This window comes from Uranotaenia lowii, chromosome 3, assembly GCF_029784155.1.
Source record: "Uranotaenia lowii strain MFRU-FL chromosome 3, ASM2978415v1, whole genome shotgun sequence".
Lineage (NCBI taxonomy): Eukaryota > Metazoa > Arthropoda > Insecta > Diptera > Culicidae > Uranotaenia > Uranotaenia lowii.
The window spans coordinates 11,069,030-11,087,888 of NC_073693.1; the positions used below are offsets into that span (position 1 = coordinate 11,069,030).

General features: G+C 33.5%; 1 protein-coding gene and 1 pseudogene across 2 annotated transcripts in view; both read left to right on the forward strand.

The window, feature by feature from the left end:
- Positions 1-386: 386 nt before the first annotated feature.
- On the forward strand, positions 387-1,875 carry LOC129751967 (protein HID1-like; annotated as a pseudogene).
- An 8,004-nt stretch (positions 1,876-9,879) lies between these two features.
- LOC129751190 (chondroitin sulfate N-acetylgalactosaminyltransferase 1) overlaps positions 9,880-18,859 on the forward strand; it is a 128,301-nt gene continuing 119,321 nt past the window's right edge. For both annotated transcript variants that reach the window (XM_055746555.1, XM_055746556.1), the window contains exon 1: positions 9,880-10,551. The gene's annotated coding sequence lies outside the window, so the exon portion shown is untranslated. The remainder of the gene's footprint in view (positions 10,552-18,859) is intronic.

Sequence of the window (18,859 nt, forward strand, 5' to 3'; positions counted from 1 at the left end):
TAGCTGTCCCCTAGCGACGGCCGAAGATCTGAATTCTGACAACAGTATGAATCATATGCTGGGAGAAGATGGAAACCGCCCGGAAGCTGCCCTGTTCGCATCTGTTTCATAAGTAAGTTGGGGTTATACATAATCTATTTGAGTAAGATTTTTAAAGATTTATTTTTGTTTTTTTAGCTCATGCCTTAAATCTTGGTTGGAACGGGACACCAGTTGGCCGACGTGTCAGCTCGGGTTAAGCGTTAACAATGCCAATGTGGCCAATATTTTGCAGAATGAAATCCGCATCGATGACCCGGAACCGGTTGACGGGTTGGACCGGGACGAACGGTAATCCGGTTTCTTGGAAAACGGCGGCTGAAAATCATACCTAGCAAGTCAGGATCATGGCCCGGCACGTCCAGGAGATGTTCCCCCGATTTCCAATGTCTACGGTCATTGCCGATCTGAGCATATCGCGATCGATCGAAGTCACAATTGATTCTGGAAGGGCGCTTCCCAGCCAGCATTCTCGTCAGCAGCATTCACCATCATCATCATCATCGGTGGCTTCTTCCACGCCCAGCTCCGACAGTTCCTCCGCGCCGCTGTCAAAAGCTTTTCTCAATAACAAAGATAATTAGAAACTTACATAGGTATTTAACTATTAAAGTTCCTACAAATATGTTAGTTTATTGTTTTGATATTCCATAATATTATGTTTTACATTTCAGCCAATCGATTCCAATAATAACGCATTTTGGGAACAGTTCTGGTGCGAGCATAGCTCTCCAGTTCAAGATGTGTTTGCGCTGATTCCATCGAATGAGATACGGAAAGTTCAGGATGTTATGCCAGCGAATTTGGCAACTTAATGCTACAAAGCAACAGAACGATTGGTCCGAGCGGTGGACAACAGTTGCCGTACCCAGGGGAAACAGCAAACGGTGCTAAACTCTATCCGTTTGCTTAATCGAACATTGCCATGTATTTTTGAGGATGTGCAGTGGAAAGATTTCTTCTGGTCTTCACTTCTGGCTAATGATAAAGAAAACGGAGACACTCCATTGGCGTATGTTGAATGCCATAGGCGACTTATTGTTCTGTCCCGAATTTACATTTGTGGGATTGTGAAAATCGGGTCGGAAAAGGTCGAAGAACTCAACTTTATCGATAGTTGGGAATACATATGGGAAGCAGGCGTAGGATTTGCTCAGTCGCCTCCCAGGAATGGAAACATGGATGCTCGTCGTACCGAACTTGATTGATGCTAACTTGTTTTAGCGAAACAATGTATCGAGCGCGAATATGCGTGACAAGCCCAACAAATGGATTGTACATTTTACAAGTGCTGGCAACCGACATGCATTTCCTTTGTCCACTTCACTCCTCAACACGGTTTGCGCTTACGATACAGTTGGCATGGGAGTGCCCTACAATCATCTGCTGTTTACCGACACGTTGGAACCGCTGGTGGAAGTTTGCTTGCAGAACCTCATTGTGACACTTGATCAAGACATCTCGAGCAACACGCCTACCCAAACCACGTTCTATTCAGATGACAAGGTATGTAACGAGGTTGCTCAATTGATTTTTCCTTTGATTTAAAATTTTTATAAGATACACCGGGGTAAGTGGGGACGATGGCTATTAAAACAATACTGTTAACTCTTTTTTCAAACTTTTGATGCAGAATGTTCAATTTTCTTGTAATTTATCCAATAACTGTGAAAAAGATACGATTACGACAATAACGAATCCGTACAGCGACTTTTGGGTATTTTCTTTTTTCATCTACGATGTCGAGTTGATTTGCATCTTTTTCAATTGCAAATTTCTCGTAAACACAAATACAACTGGCAATTTTCATAGAACTTAAAATAACTTTAAGTAAATTTCAACCTTTTTCATTCTAGCAAAAAGTATCCGGGTGATCCCATCCGGAACTCACGATTTCCACTTAAAGGTTTGGCAACCGTCTTCGGAATGGGTTCAATCCTGGCGCTCCAAGCTGCCACTGCAGACCATAATGCGGTTGCTTCAGGTTCTGGTGCCCCAGGTCGAGAAGATCTGCATCGATAAAGGGCTTACTGATGAGTCGGAGATTTTCAAGTTCCTGCAGCATGGAACATTAGTTGGATTGCTGCCGGTACCGCATCCGATTTTGATAATGAAGTACCAAGCCAACAGTGGCCCGACCCCGATAGCAAAGTTTGGAACACAGCGGAAGATTTAATCCATCAGGTAATCGTAAGCTTTTAATACAAAAGTTAAAAATAATTGAACATTTTTTTTCTTTTATCAGGTCCGTAAATTTTGCTCCGACACAAATTGGAAGAAACAAAAAGATCGAGCTCTGTACAGCAACAGCGGAGATTAGCTGTCGAAAATGTCTACTGCGTATTTCAGATATCAGTATTTCATCTGTTTGTGAATCGTATGCGTTTTCGTGTTTTCTGAGTAGCCGTTATAGAGCAATCTGATTTCAACTGACCAGCAGTATTTTAAACAGCTTTTCGTTATTCTGAGATGACCCCACAAGCTGCCCTCCGACTTTGTTTAAATCGCAACTTGTCCGTGTTCATTTAGTATAATGAAGTTTTGTTTAGTTTTCAATATTGGTAAAAAATAATTTTGAATGCTGGGGCTGGAGAAGATCTATTTTTTCATGATCCATGTTGATAAGATGAATGGGAGTTGAAACACTTGCCCTCTCTTCTGCAGAACAATCGCAACATCCGATTGACAGGGAAAGTATCACAATTTGCCATTATAATAGCTGATACTTTCAATAGGGCATAATTCTTGTGGCTGGGTAGTTAGTTAGTTGGTTTAGTTTAATAGAATTAAAAAAGAGAAAAAGTGTAAAAAGTATTGCGATGTTAGGTAAAGGTTATGGTATTTGCCTCCCCAATGCTCTAGTAAGTTTGTATTTGCGGTTTATGAATTTCGTTGGCTTATTCTTTGATCATGCATTTTACAAGAACTAGAGGCTCATTGGATGGGAACGGTCTTATTGAAGAATATGATATTTCTTTGGTAAGACGCTTTTTTGCTTTTTTTTTAATTTAATCATTCACTTTTGACAGATCTTCACATTTTTCGGTTAGGGATGGAAATAGATAGTAAAATGTATGATATTGAAGAACAATAATGAGTAGGTAGTCCAGCCAGATAACTGATTTCGGGCATTTAAAAATAGGCACACGGTATATTTTAATAGAACCCCTAAGTAGACTTAGTATAGTTTGTCAGAGAGGCTGACCACAATAAGTGATGAGGTTTAAGAAGAACAGCATTGTGCATTTCCTGATCTGTTCCTGTTCTGTATACGGTATTTAAGCTAGATTTATTATTAGTTTGGGCTAGGCTTCTTATATTATATTGATAGATAATATGAACTTATATCCTATTTTTCTGTTCCTTTTTTCTCTTTTTTCTTTTTTGTATTCCTTTTAATGTTACCTTCGGAGGATGACGAAAGAGCTTCGAGTGGAAAACTCGAACAACCTTCAAGCCATCTCCTCACAACATCAGACCCCGAAGATGGTTTCGCATGGCGTGGAAGTCCCAAGGATTTAATCAACACCTGAAATTAGACAAATTGCTCAAAAAGAAGAAGCTTGCGCCAGACATCGCAATGTCTTAAGCAGGAGAGGCAGAAAAAGAATCAATTAGAAGAAAAAAATATGAAAAATAAAACAAATGAAATAAAAGTCTCTAGCTTTTTGTAAACAAACCGGTCTTTTTTTTCGGATGGATACTATGGCAATCGGCCCTGAAACGGTTCGAAAAATCGTTCGGATTCGGTCCGAAATCGGTCCTTTTTTCGGATGGACGCTATGGCAATTGGCCCAGGAACGGTTCGAAAAATCGTTCGGATTCGGTCCGAAATCGGTTCTTTTTTCGGATGGACGCTATGGCAATCGGCCCAGAAACGGTTCGAAAACCGTTCAGATTCGGTTGGAAAACGGTCCGCTTGTTTTGACATTTGATCTGCTCGAACTGGTTGAAAAAACTTATCGTCGTCCGAAAAAGTGTTTCATTTTCGCACGATTTTCTACTAAATTCGGCCCGATTTCTTATACGATTTCGGACCGATCGAGCAGATGAACGGACAAAAATCGGGCCGATTTCGGGCGATTTTTCCTGACTGGGTGGCAAGAGCCATCTCGAATGCCCGGGGCGTTGCGCAGTGGATTGATACGCCAAAAAGATGTTATAATGTAAACCTTGCTAAAACATTTTTTAAATCGACTCACATATTTTAAGGAATAATTGGATAGAAAACGATATTTTCCTGAACTTCCAGCTTCTGTTTCCAAGAAAAAAATAGAACAAAAATCCAAAAAAAAAAATTCTGAGTATATGGTTCCCGAGCAATAGAAAACGATTCCAAAACTCAATTAATTGTGTATTTTATATACTAAAGTCACAAATTGCCATCGATCTAACAATTTTTGGATAAGAAAAACATCTTAAGTCTTGTGATATGCTTAATTTAACTTAGTTTTTTTTATATTTCAAACCACTGTGTTCTGTAGGAGACCACGTGGCTTTTGCTCGGCAGACTGCAATGCAAATGCTGTTAGCACGCATACCAATGTACCTTCGATTCATGGTTCCCAAATAGCGATTTTTGCATTTTCAATGCTTGGATATGACTTTTAGTTAGTCGAATTACTTATGTTCTCCAACTTATTTCAAAGCTTAAGTTGATAGAAACGGTCTTATCATACAACCCAATTAGTATGAAAATATTTATGCGTAGTTTTAAATGAAGTTTTGGGGAAAACATCAGCCCAAAAAAACCTCTTTAATGAACATGTATTTTTTCCAGCTTCCAACACTGGTGGTGTATTTCGATTGAAGTTGCATGCCAAGAAAAGGAACAAAATTAGTTTCAAATTTTTATTCAAAACCTCAATAAATATTCACTCTTTGGTCTTTCTAGTATTTTTTGATTTTTTGCCGAGTTTAACTGTAAGCACGAGTATTTATTGTAAATTTTTTAAATGAATGTCCGCGTTTGAAATCGCATGTGAATTTAACAGTTGCAATAGAAAGGTGAGTTCATCTGATTTTCATACGAGGATTTCCAACATAATTTCCTCGGATGCAGATTGAAAAAAATTAACTTCTTTATTGAAGTACAAAGAATAAAAAAAATCGGTATGCACAGATTTGAAACAAATTATTCTCTTCGCAATGAAAACATATTCAAAATTTTTCAAGCTCAATTTGGACCTGAAAAACATGAAAAGACATGTTGGCATGCCAAGAAAAGGACCATGCCAAAATAGGGCTCACTTACCCTATTAAATCAATTTTTACTTTGTGCTCCTGATAGAATAGAGGATTGAGATATCTTCTTCAGCAATGAAGCTTACAAACAGCGTAAGTAAATGCTTACAATTGATTCAAATTTTAGGTTTAGTTCAATTTTTGCCTCAAGAAATTTATAAAAATGGTGTGAACTTTGACTTATGGGGATTTTTTTTGTAATTATCTTTGGCGCCAGGGGATTCCAGATCGTTAATTGATTTAGTTTTTTGATGAGGTTAGATTGTTTCGTCAAAAAATTTAGAGCATGTTTCAAATGTACAGAACCATTTTTCAACAGAAATTTAAAAAAAAGCACACAAAAACGCATTGAAAATTGTTGTTTTAGCTGAGTTTGCAGCTAAACTGATTTCAAGCATAAACCAAGAACATATTTTTAATATAATATTACCAATTATGGAAAAATGAGCAAGCTTTGTATGAAAATTTCAAGTTTATACATTTTTACACCTCCCACAACTTTTTTTAGTTGTTTTTTTTGCCACGAATAGCAATGAAAATTTTGGAAACGATTAATTCAAACCTGAAAATTTTACATTCAAAAATCACCAGAGATGTTAAAAAATTCATCTTTGGATTTAAATATTCCTTGGTTTTTGCAGTACATTTCATCATATTAATAAACATTAAATTTAATTTTTATCCTAGAAAAAATATTCTATAATATATTTTTTTAAATTTTATCGTTATTGGCTGCTCATTTAAAAGCTGTTAAACCGTAGGATGAAAATAAAATATCACACAAAATTGATTTGCAGGGCCAATGAATTTGTTGACTTATTGAATCTTGACAAGAACATCTCTTGAAATTAGCGAAGGCTCTAGCAAGCAAAACCTGCTGTTTTTATCTAATTTTTATTTAATTCAGATTTTTATTTCGAAATGGTTATAACTTTTTCCATGAAAAACTTTGCTTCTTCTCACGTTAACAAAAATGAAGGTTTAGAATAGACAAAGCCAATAACTAAAGGCAAACTTAATTTCATGCTTATTTGAATTTTCTGGATAATTTAAAACGCAAAAAATTTCTTTTTCTATGCAAATTTCCATACAAAATTAAAACGCGTTGTGCTAATTCAGGAATGAACCAAATCATCTCAAATTTTACACTGATGCTTGGTGACCGAAAAGACATCGAAAATGGAAGCAAAAAGTCATTTTTTGAAGCGGTCTAGTGCACAGTTCACAAATGGGCTAAACAATGGTTTTTAGACAGAATGTTAGGTGATGTAAACGGTAATGTAGAGAAATGAATCCAACTTAGATGAAACTTCAGGGACTAGATAAGAGAAAATCGATGTTGAAAAACATGCCAAAAAAATTCGCCTTATCTCCCGGTGAGACTTGAACCCACATCTTGCGCCTCTCCGGGGCCCATGTATTAACATTCTACTACAGGAGACCAACCTGGCGTATGAATGTTATACTGGTTGAATGTTATACTGAAGTTTCATCTAAGTTGGATTCATTTCTCTACAAAAAAAGTTTCGCTGACTGAATGTTTGAGTCAAGACCCATCTCTGGGTCGCAATTTAAAAATAGTAAACGGTAATTTTAAGCACTTTTCAGAGCTTGTCTATAATTTTTCATGTAGTAGTTACATACTTATGTACATTTTTTAAACATTTTATTCGAAAAAGTTATAAAATTTTGTTAATGCGCTACTTTATGATTTCTATTGAAAAATTACAAGGGTTTGATATTTTAAGGTCGCGGAACATCTTATGTTGAAATGAAAAATCATATTTCACCATAAACTAAAAAAAACGACACATTATTGCTTTAAAACATGGTGGAATCAATGGAGAATAGTTAAAAGTTAAAAGATAAATTTTCAATTGCTCTCAGTGTTCAAACCTTTAAAAAAATGTTTTTAGCGTTGTTGTTAAGCCAATGGAACGTGATCTGGCAAATGTGGGATGTCCGAGAAGTTGAAGAACGGTTGCACCTAGTGAGTTTTAGGAATAACATATGTTCATCAGGTTATGTCGTTAAAAGCTATGTAAGAATAAAATAAATCAATCAGATTTTTTTTTAAATAAAGAAAATATTGAGTTAGGAAATTTTGCAAAAACTTTTCTTTCCCTGATTAATCCAGAAAGATAAACTTTGAGCATCATTTTCCCAAAATTACTATTCCTTTCTCATTTGTCATCATTCGTTCATTAAACCACGCGTGTTCATCATTCATCAAACCACGTGTTGATATTTGACGCGGCATAAAAAAACCATTTGTTCGAATAAATTTAACAGAACCAATTTTCCGCTCTGACCCACTGTTGTTTTGATCTATAGAGCTGCCACCTACCGGCGAGTAGTGAAAGCTGCCGTTCAACTTTGGTTAGCATTTACGGGTTTTTTAACACGCTTCAAGGTTTTCCCGTTCTGTTATTCGTAAAATGAGTTACCGTATTCAACGGTGTTTTGCCGAAATTTTGAACAACGGAACTAAATTTAAAGCTTATTTAACTTTTTTCAAAAAATTTGCCTAATAATGTAGGTGCGTTTTATATACCGGTGCGTGCTCTACACCTATAAATACGGTACGAAAGAGATGGTGATTAAATTGTTTGATAGTTTATTGTAAAAAAGCAGATGCAGAAGCAATGATTTTTATTACAAATTTTTTATGGATCTCAATGAATTCCAAAGTCTTTTACCATTCGAACTATTTGATGATTCAATTATTACGGGAAATAGAGCATGAATCCCCGTACGAATGAGGAGGTCAAGGACACTTCAGCTTCCCATTCAACTTTTTGAAAGTAGGAACAACTGCAATCGGAATCTCCTTGTTAGGCTCATCAATCGAGAATAAGTGACGATGTTTCGCTCCAAACTTTGTAACTCTCCCCCGATGATGCACTATCGTCATTATGCCGATCCACAACACCACTATAAAATCAAACACCACTCGACTCTGAGCAGCTGCCGATATCCGCGAGATGGGAAAACCACGTGTAACCCCAGACGCGTGGATGAGCTTAGAGAACCGCAACGCTTTTAAGGATTTAAAGGACGGAAATATAACAAACCCCCCGAAAAGCCCTCTGCAGTGGATTTTTGGATAAGGCGAAATTTGAGAGACAAACAACACAGCCCACAAGGTTTTTCCGGGGGAGCTTGAAGAGCGACCAATGTTGGATTTTCTTCTCGTCGAGAGAGTTTCCTTGCCTGTTTCTCCCGGATAGAGAACTTCAGCCTTGAAAAGGTTAAAGGAAAATCTGTAGGTGTTTGTTGTTTGTTACGAGAGAAATCTGAATCCACGAAATCGTTTTCTTACAGGCGAATCTTGAACTGAAATTATCCAAAATATCTATTAAAAAAATTACAAATTATTCATCAAAGTCAAGCTTTTAGGCAGCATAAAATGTTTTGCTTGTCTAGTCATCCAGAATTGTTGCCTATCCAAAAGCTATTCCGTTTAGAAAATCTTTGATACAAAAAAAAAAACAGTCGTATAAATTAAGGCGCTTTTCTGAAGTGGAAAGTCCTAAAAAAATGTAGTTCTGTAATTGACATGACTGAATCAGTTGTAATTTTGATTGGATTGACTATATCATAATAGACTAGATTCAAAAAGTTTTCCTTAAACGCATTCGGGCTTAGAAAAGTGTCAATGCTCAATTTTGGAAAGGCTCAAACAGCTGATCAACACGTTGCTCGGGAAGGGGGCGAAATTCCAAAACAGCATCAAAATCAGCTGACATCTGCAACATTTGCCTTCTCTCACGAATATGTGTTCATAGTTATTGAAAGCTGTCATCTCCCGCAAATGTTATCCTTAATGCATTTTACTACACGTGGCAGACAAAGAGAGTTATCCTTATCAACGTGGTTCCCTTTTTTTGTTTGTTTTGAAAGCTCTCCTGAGTTGTTCCGCCATATTTGGGTTGAGAACACCCAACCCACCCCCATTTTCCTGTGGGAGAACTTCGGAGAAACGTTGAGAGCAACAAAACGGAAGCAAGGACGCCTAAAAGTAGACTGCATTCAGCGGAGTCCGTTCAGTCGCGGCCAGATTTTCATCCGTATCGGTTCGGTTCGGTTTTTCCCATTGAAAAGTTCCGGTGGGGTTTCCGGTGTTGCTCCATTGACATTTGGAAAAACTCTACTGGCTGAGCAGCTCAGGTTTCTCCTCAAAAGTGTGCTAAGTGTTGTTGGGAGAGAATGTCAAAAGGATACCCATAAATCATCGGTCGTATCCTGCTGGCGCAGTGGAAAATGATTAGTGGAAAAGTGAGGTTCAAGGTATCAAGCCCGGCTGGAGTTATTTTTGTAGTTGTGCTTCGGGTTTTCTTTTTCTAGAAGTGACATCCAGCTGGCAAAAGGTTGCGTTGCCAAACTTTTTCCGGAAGAATTTTTCGTTTCGCAGCGAGTCGGATTCCAAGCGGGTGGTGGTTCAATGTCATTCACCCGTTTTCCGCTTCAGGTGAAGTCGAAAGTGGAACCCTGTGAAGGTCCTGGGAAAAGCGGAAGTGGAAAAGTGTGATTAAAGCTTTCGGTTTCCTGAACCCAATCGGCTGACGACTACTGGAGAAGTGTGGTGGTTGTGGTGGTTTCTGTCAGTTGTTTGTTGGATTTTTTTTCCTTTCTCGGATGAAAGAGGGTTCTCGTCAAGAGGAAGAAGTGTGGTGGAAAACTCGAAAGTCCGCTGCCAGCTAGTGGTATCGTTTATCTGCCATCTGTTTTCACGACCCGTTGAGGTTGAGTGATATTTACTTTTTTTTTATGGGGGTCACGGCAGCATCATCCCTTTTCCTGCATTAAATATAACGACGAACGAACGGTTTTGACTAGTTATTGGCCCATGAGAAGCTAATCCACCAACAACCCACACGGTTCAACGAAGTGGAAAGGGCAGATTTGTGATTGTTCGAACGGAAGTTGGGTTTTCAAGTGATTAGTGAAACATGAAACAGGATTTAAGCATCTCGAAAGCTAATGGAATTATTAGTAGCCACCGAATCCCGCCGGCTTAAACTTGGCTGGTATTTAATCTGTTCAAAGGCAGCTTTTCAACACAATTTATTTCCGGAAGATTAAATTTGATTGATCCAGTGGTCTAGACTCGGTGCTTTGGTGTCTTTTCTATTGAGATAATGAAGAAGAAAAGTGCGAGCATAATTGATTTATACGAAGAAAAAGGTTTAAATCGTAAACATTCTGCTGATACTTTGGAATACTAAGGAGGTTTGGATCGTTAGAATCTTCAACCTGATAGAGAAAGTAAGTAAAAACGGCAATTGAACAAATCATTGCCTACTTGTAGGCGTTTACTATCCCTTGGATTCATGTTTAAATTTGAATTTTAAGTTGTTTCATAAAACATTAAAAACTTTAAAAGGTTTAAAATCCATGAAAATCTTTATTTTCAACATGCAATAATAATAAAAACATGGCAAAAGTACCAGAACTTGGGAGCTGTAAAATCTTTTCTTCATCCTTGAATGTATTTGTTTAGTGTTAATGTTCAAATGTAATTTCTGATTTATTTTGAATTTTTGTTGTTTTTGTAGTTTTTTTTTATTTATAGAGTTTTCGTTATTTTAGCAATTTTTTGTGATCTTGGTAAGTTTTTTTTCATTTTTGTAAATCTGTTTTTTTTTTAAATTTACTTTATTTTGGTAATTTAATAAATTTATATATTTTTAAAAATTTAAGTTAATCATGAAATTTTGTTAATTTCTGTCATTTTTGTCATTTTTGTCATTTTTGTCATTTTTGTCATTTTTATCATTTTTGTCATTTTTGTCGTTTTTGTCATTTTTTGTCATTTTTTGTCAATTTTGTCATTTTTTGTCATTTTTTTGACATTTTTTGTCATTTTTTGTCACTTTTTGTCATTTTTGTCATTTTTTTGTCATTTTTTTGTCATTTTTGTCATTTTTTGTCATTTTTTGTCATTTTTGTCATTTTTTGTCATTTTTGTCATTTTTGTCATTTTTGTCATTTTTGTCATTTTTGTCATTTTTGTCATTTTTGTCATTTTTGTCATTTTTGTCATTTTTGTCATTTTTGTCATTTTTGTCATTTTTTTATTTTTGTCATTTTTGTCATTTTTGTCATTTTTGTCATTTTTGTCATTTTTGTCATTTTTGTCATTTTTGTCATTTTTGTCATTTTTGTCATTTTTGTCATTTTTGTCATTTTTGTCATTTTTGTCATTTTTGTCATTTTTGTCATTTTTGTCATTTTTGTCATTTTTGTCATTTTTGTCATTTTTGTCATTTTTGTCATTTTTGTCATTTTTGTCATTTTTGTCATTTTTGTCATTTTTGTCATTTTTGTCATTTTTGTCATTTTTGTCATTTTTGTCATTTTTGTCATTTTTGTCATTTTTGTCATTTTTGTCATTTTTGTCATTTTTGTAATTTTTGTCATTTTTGTCATTTTTGTCATTTTTGTCATTTTTGTCATTTTTGTCATTTTTGTCATTTTTGTCATTTTTGTAATTTTTGTCATTTTTGTCATTTTTGTCATTTTTGTCATTTTTGTCATTTTTGTCATTTTTGTCATTTTTGTCATTTTTGTCATTTTTGTCATTTTTGTCATTTTTGTCATTTTTGTCATTTTTGTCATTTTTGTCATTTTTGTCATTTTTGTCATTTTTGTCATTTTTGTCATTTTTGTCATTTTTGTCATTTTTGTCATTTTTGTCATTTTTGTCATTTTTGTCATTTTTGTCATTTTTGTCATTTTTGTCATTTTTGTCATTTTTGTCATTTTTGTCATTTTTGTCATTTTTGTCATTTTTGTCATTTTTGTCATTTTTGTCATTTTTGTCATTTTTGTCATTTTTGTCATTTTTGTCATTTTTGTCATTTTTGTCATTTTTGTCATTTTTGTCATTTTTGTCATTTTTGTCATTTTTGTCATTTTTGTCATTTTTGTCATTTTTGTCATTTTTGTCATTTTTGTCATTTTTGTCATTTTTGTCATTTTTGTCATTTTTGTCATTTTTGTCATTTTTGTCATTTTTGTCATTTTTGTCATTTTTGTCATTTTTGTCATCTTTGTCATTTTTGTCATTTTTGTCATTTTTGTCATTTTTGTCATTTTTGTCATTTTTGTCATTTTTGTCATTTTTGTCATTTTTGTCATTTTTGTCATTTTTGTCATTTTTGTCATTTTTGTCATTTTTGTCATTTTTGTCATTTTTGTCATTTTTGTCATTTTTGTCATTTTTGTCATTTTTGTCATTTTTGTCATTTTTGTCATTTTTGTCATTTTTGTCATTTTTGTCATTTTTGTCATTTTTGTCATTTTTGTCATTTTTGTCATTTTTGTCATTTTTGTCATTTTTGTCATTTTTGTCATTTTTGTCATTTTTGTCATTTTTGTCATTTTTGTCATTTTTGTCATTTTTGTCATTTTTGTCATTTTTGTCATTTTTGTCATTTTTGTCATTTTTGTCATTTTTGTCATTTTTGTCATTTTTGTCATTTTTGTCATTTTTGTCATTTTTGTCATTTTTGTCATTTTTGTCATTTTTGTCATTTTTGTCATTTTTGTCATTTTTGTCATTTTTGTCATTTTTGTCATTTTTGTCATTTTTGTCATTTTTGTCATTTTTGTCATTTTTGTCATTTTTGTAATTATTGTCTTTTTTGTCATTTTTGTCATTTTTGTCATTTTAACAATTTAGACAAATTTGACAATTTTGACATTTTTGACATTTTTGACTTATTTGACAATTTTGACAATTTTGACAATTTTGACAATTTTGACAATTTTGACAATTTTGACAATTTTGGCAATTTTGACAATTTTGACAATTTTGACAATTTTGACAATTTTGACAATTTTGACAATTTTGACAATTTTGACAATTTTGACAATTTTGACAATTTTGACAATTTTGACAATTTTGACAATTTTGACAATTTTGACAATTTTTTCATTTTTGTCTCAATTACAATTTTGTCAATTTTAACAATTTTGACAATTTTGACAATTTTGACAATTTTGTCAATTTTGAAAATTTTGACAATTTTGACAATTTTTTCATTTTTGTCTCAATTACAATTTTGACAATTTTGACAATTTTGACAATTTTGACAATTTTGACAATTTTGACAATTTTGACAATTTTGACAATTTTGACAATTTTGACAATTTTGACAATTTTGACAATTTTGACAATTTTGACAATTTTGACAATTTTGACAATTTTGACAATTTTGACAATTTTGACAATTTTGACAATTTTGACAATTTTGACAATTTTGACAATTTTGACAATTTTGACAATTTTGACAATTTTGACAATTTTGACAATTTTGACAATTTTGACAATTTTGACAATTTTGACAATTTTGACAATTTTGACAATTTTGACAATTTTGACAATTTTGACAATTTTGACAATTTTGACAATTTTGACAATTTTGACAATTTTGACAATTTTGACAATTTTGACAATTTTGACAATTTTGACAATTTTGACAATTTTGACAATTTTGACAATTTTGACAATTTTGACAATTTTGACAATTTTGACAATTTTGACAATTTTGACAATTTTGACAATTTTGACAATTTTGACAATTTTGACAATTTTGACAATTTTGACAATTTTGACAATTTTGACAATTTTGACAATTTTGACAATTTTGACAATTTTGACAATTTTGACAATTTTGACAATTTTGACAATTTTGACAATTTTGACAATTTTGACAATTTTGACAATTTTGACAATTTTGACAATTTTGACAATTTTGACAATTTTGACAATTTTGACAATTTTGACAATTTTGACAATTTTGACAATTTTGACAATTTTGACAATTTTGACAATTTTGACAATTTTGACAATTTTGACAATTTTGACAATTTTGACAATTTTGACAATTTTGACAATTTTGACAATTTTGACAATTTTGACAATTTTGACAATTTTGACAATTTTGACAATTTAGAAAATTTAGAAAATTTTGACAATTTTGACAATTTTGACAATTTTGACAATTTTGACAATTTTGACAATTTTGGCAATTTTGACAATTTTGACAATTTTGACAATTTTGACAATTTTGACAATTTTGACAATTTTGACAATTTTGACAATTTTGACAATTTTGACAATTTTGACAATTTTGACAATTTTGACAATTTTGACAATTTTGACAATTTTGACAATTTTGACAATTTTGACAATTTTGACAATTTTGACAATTTTGACAATTTTGACAATTTTGACAATTTTGACAATTTTGACAATTTTGACAATTTTGACAATTTTGACAATTTTGACAATTTTGACAATTTTGACAATTTTGACAATTTTGACAATTTTGACAATTTGGACAATTTTGACAATTTTGACAATTTTGACAATTTTGACAATTTCGACAATTTTGACAATTTTGACAATTTCGACAATTTTGACAATTTTGACAATTTTGACAATTTTGACAATTTTGACAATTTTGACAATTTTGACAATTTTGACAATTTTGACAATTTTGACAATTTTGACAATTTTGACAATTTTGACAAATTTTGACAATTTTGACAATTTTGACAATTTTGACGATTTTGACAATTTTGACAATTTTGATAATTTGGATGTTGAATTTTTGCGTCTTTTCTTCGTTTTTAATTAATTATCCTTTGAATTAGTTTTAAAATGAAAAATTTATCCTCAAATCTTAAATAGAAAATTGTTATTGAACTACCACTGTTTTAAAATGTCTCTGTTTTTTCTTAAATTGTGAACTTAGGCAATTTTTTTTTATATACGGAGACATTTTTTCGAATGTTTCGATAATCTGAATTACGTGGAACTTTTTACGCCTAAAAGGTTCTGTGTAATTTAAATTGAAATTGCCAACAAGCAATGAAATGGGCAAAAATTCCCAGGAAAAACCGGCACATCTATGAATGTAATTATCGGTAGCGAAATTCAGAGTAAAAATGAAGTTTCCGATTACCGAACACCGTCGGCGTCGAATCCACAGAACTGAAACCCATCAAATTTCGCATAAAATTTATCCAACATGGTGAGTACATGACAGTCGTCGGTGAGCTTCAATTACTGGAAGTCTATTTTTGAACCCACACCTCGAATCCAAGCCAAAAACCGCAGAGCTTTTGCCGATAGCCGAAAGGATTTGCTACACAAGAAACTAATTTCTGCACCAATTAGTTTCTGTTTCAAGGTTCGTTCATCTTCTGCCTTCCCAGCATCCATTTTCACTTTTCCTAAAAACCTCCTCTATGTGATGTTTTTGGGTGGGTGGCTGATGAGGTGCGATGTGTATATGCATCCTCTTCGACCTGAGAAAGGTCGTCTGGAAGGCTCAAGCCACCTCTCCTTGTTCCATTTCGGCTTCCCCAGATTTCCACCACCCGGAGCTCAGGATGCTGTAGCACAAATTTAATTACGCTCCAGAGCTGATTTTCTCAGCAAGGATCACACATCCCCGGGGCATACATGTTAGAAGAACTGGCTTAGATATTTCTCGGGTGGCTCAAACGGTAGAATTTCTCGCCGTCAGCTCACTCACCCAATCCGTTATCAATCAAACCTTTAAGAGAAGACACCAATTTGCAGAGGCTAAAATTTTCGGTAAATTTTCATTCAATTTCGTATTTTTTTCGTATCTCCTTCTGATATGCTTAATACAACTTTAACATTTTCAACACACAGTGTATCGTTGCCGGAAAATTTTGCCATTACGGGAAAATTCCTGCCGAACCGGGAGCGTGCTCATTCGTTCGTGTTCCAAAAATAAACTTTTCTAATAAGCTCCCTCTAGCTACCTCTCCGGTAGCTCTGCCATTGATTTTTGGCTCACTCGAGGCTCCTTGCTCTTCAACAGCAGCTACTTGACGTTGTCGTTGAGTTTCCCAGGTTTTTTTTTGCTCCTCATTTCCGCAGCATGACATTTTTGTTCAATCGCTTTCCCCCGTTTAAGCTTTCGAGTGATGTCCTAACGTACGAAAATCAGTCGAGGGCTTGCTCTCTTTATACTCTATACAGATCAAATTCGTTAACCGGTCGTCTAGTAGGTTGCTGCAGATGATTAAAGCGGGATAAGGGGGCTAAGTCATGTCACTTTGAACGATGAGAGCATAAGTTCAACAACTGCAGAGTGATAAGGTGAAAGGAGTTCGCAAACCTTATTTATATTATCGAGGATTCAATGAACACGTGGAACGGCGAAAGACGAAATGAATCAATTGATGGCAAAAGAAAAAAAAGATGTTCTGAGATTATGAATAAATAAATGAGTTTTATCAGTCCCGTATCATCAGGGAATTTTGATCAATTTTATATGATTTTTTTTAATTATTCCTTTTGTAAAACTTAAACGCTTTAAAACACCATGAACCAAGATTTTTAATTGCAGATTTTTATTAAGTTTACAATAAACTTCCAGTATAAAGCTCTAAAGACTTTCAGTTTATTACAAGATTTTATGTCTGGAGAAACTCAGCTATTTGAACTCAGATCACCCCATATCTATCCAAAATTCGTTATTATTGTCTTGATTGATACGAATTTCACAAAGATGGTAAAGTCTCTTAATTAAAAAAAAAATGTTTTGAGATGCCATTTAACTATCGAAGGCTAAACCATCAAGACCAGTAGTTTTTCTTTTAAATTAACCGAAATTTTACTCTTTTGCACCATTTATGCTTATATTTTAGATAAAATTCAAGGAATACATATAACTTAAATAAAGTAAATTTATTTTGGATGGATGATCGTCTATTTGATCTGTTTTGTTCTGTGCTTTAAGCCCAAAATGGAACAATAATTGCTATATCGTCAACTGGGGCATCATGCAACACTTTTCAACTTCCAATGACTTCTAAAACCATAATGTCCACAGATAATCATATCGCTTTTACTTCGAAAGTCTTAAGGTTCATGGGACATCAAATTGACGTTGTCAGATAAATTATTTGTTTAACCAGTTATTTTGAAATTTACAAAAACATGCGATTATCACCCTAATAATAAATACGGGTAAGTTGCAAAAACTTTTGTTTTTATGAAAAATCAAATGGAAACGTTTGAATATATTTAGTTTTTAATATACATATTCGTAATGTCATTTCTAAGTTTGCCAGAATTTTTTCAGCACGTATCCAGGCCGGATAAACTGGGCAATTTTTTATAAAAACCTGTCAAAATCCAGGCATTTAATTTCAAAAGTGACGACTATAATTCCGGGCAATATCCGGATAAATTTTCTCAAAACCCAGAAATTACTCAACACTTTTTTCATCAAAACTTAGGTATCGACGGATTTTGAATCGCATTTAGGCTTCCAAAAAACCTCTCATAATTATTAAATAAACCATTTTGGGGGCGTTTGTTGTTTTTTGTATGATTTGCCAAATAAAGTGAATAAATCCGGGCTTTTTTCAATGAAATTCGGGCAAACGGCCGAACTGCTCCCAAATTTTGTGCCTAATTTCCGGGCAAAGGGTGTTGCATACATTTAGGGGTAAAAAAATACTACAAAAATTCAACTTGCTGATACCATAAAAAATAATGTTTGGCTGGATGAAATTTTGAAATTACCAACGCGTAATGCAAAACAATCAAATTCCAGTATTTGGAAACGAGATTTTTTCTTTTTCAATTGCTGCCAGACGTGCTGAGAACAGTAGCGTCCATTACCAGGGGGCTCAAATGAGCCTTTTGGTGTGGGGGAGTGTGGTGGGCCGCTACATACTTTCCTTTAAAAAAAAAAAAAAAAAAAAAAAAAAAATGTATCTTTGATTTGAATTCTGATGCATTTTTGTACAGGTAACTGAATTTAAATATATGAATTTAGATAAATTTGTTTATTGTCCGAAAAATATTTTTACCCCAACAGTGTTGGTATAGAATAATAGAAGCAATAAATAACAAAATATTTAACAAAACACGAATAATTTTAAAAAGGTTTCCTTTTAAGTTCGATGCACATAAAAGTTTTGGTAAAATAAGATGACTCATTCAATTGAAAGATCCCCACAACCCACATTTTTTTCATAATTTCTATCAAATTTGCTACTCAAACAAATTTTAAAATAGTGAGATAATTTATTCCGTTGATGAACAGAGTTTTGACATACTGTCAAACGGGGCATCATGCAACAGCGAAATTGGATGCAACATTTGTATACCACAGCACTGTTAAGATTTTTAATTTTATGTTAATTGATTGACGCATCTTTGAATGAATACAAAATGATGATGGCATTATTTTTCATATCTTAAGCTAATACTAGTTTTTCATTTTAATTCAAAATTTGAAATATCCATCAATAAATGTACAAATTTTAACATTTTTCGATGCCATAACAAACATTACCCAGTATTACGGATTGGTTTAATGATATCACCTACAAACTTTTCACTGGTTTAATCATCCTACACTCATGGTGAAAAATATGTTTCGAACAATCACCATTTTTGACGTTGAATTACGTCTTGCGGCAACACTATAGGGGGGCAAATTGAAATTCGCGAACGGATCTCGCGTCACGAAAAACGTCTCTTTCACGGACATCTTTTCCGAACAACATT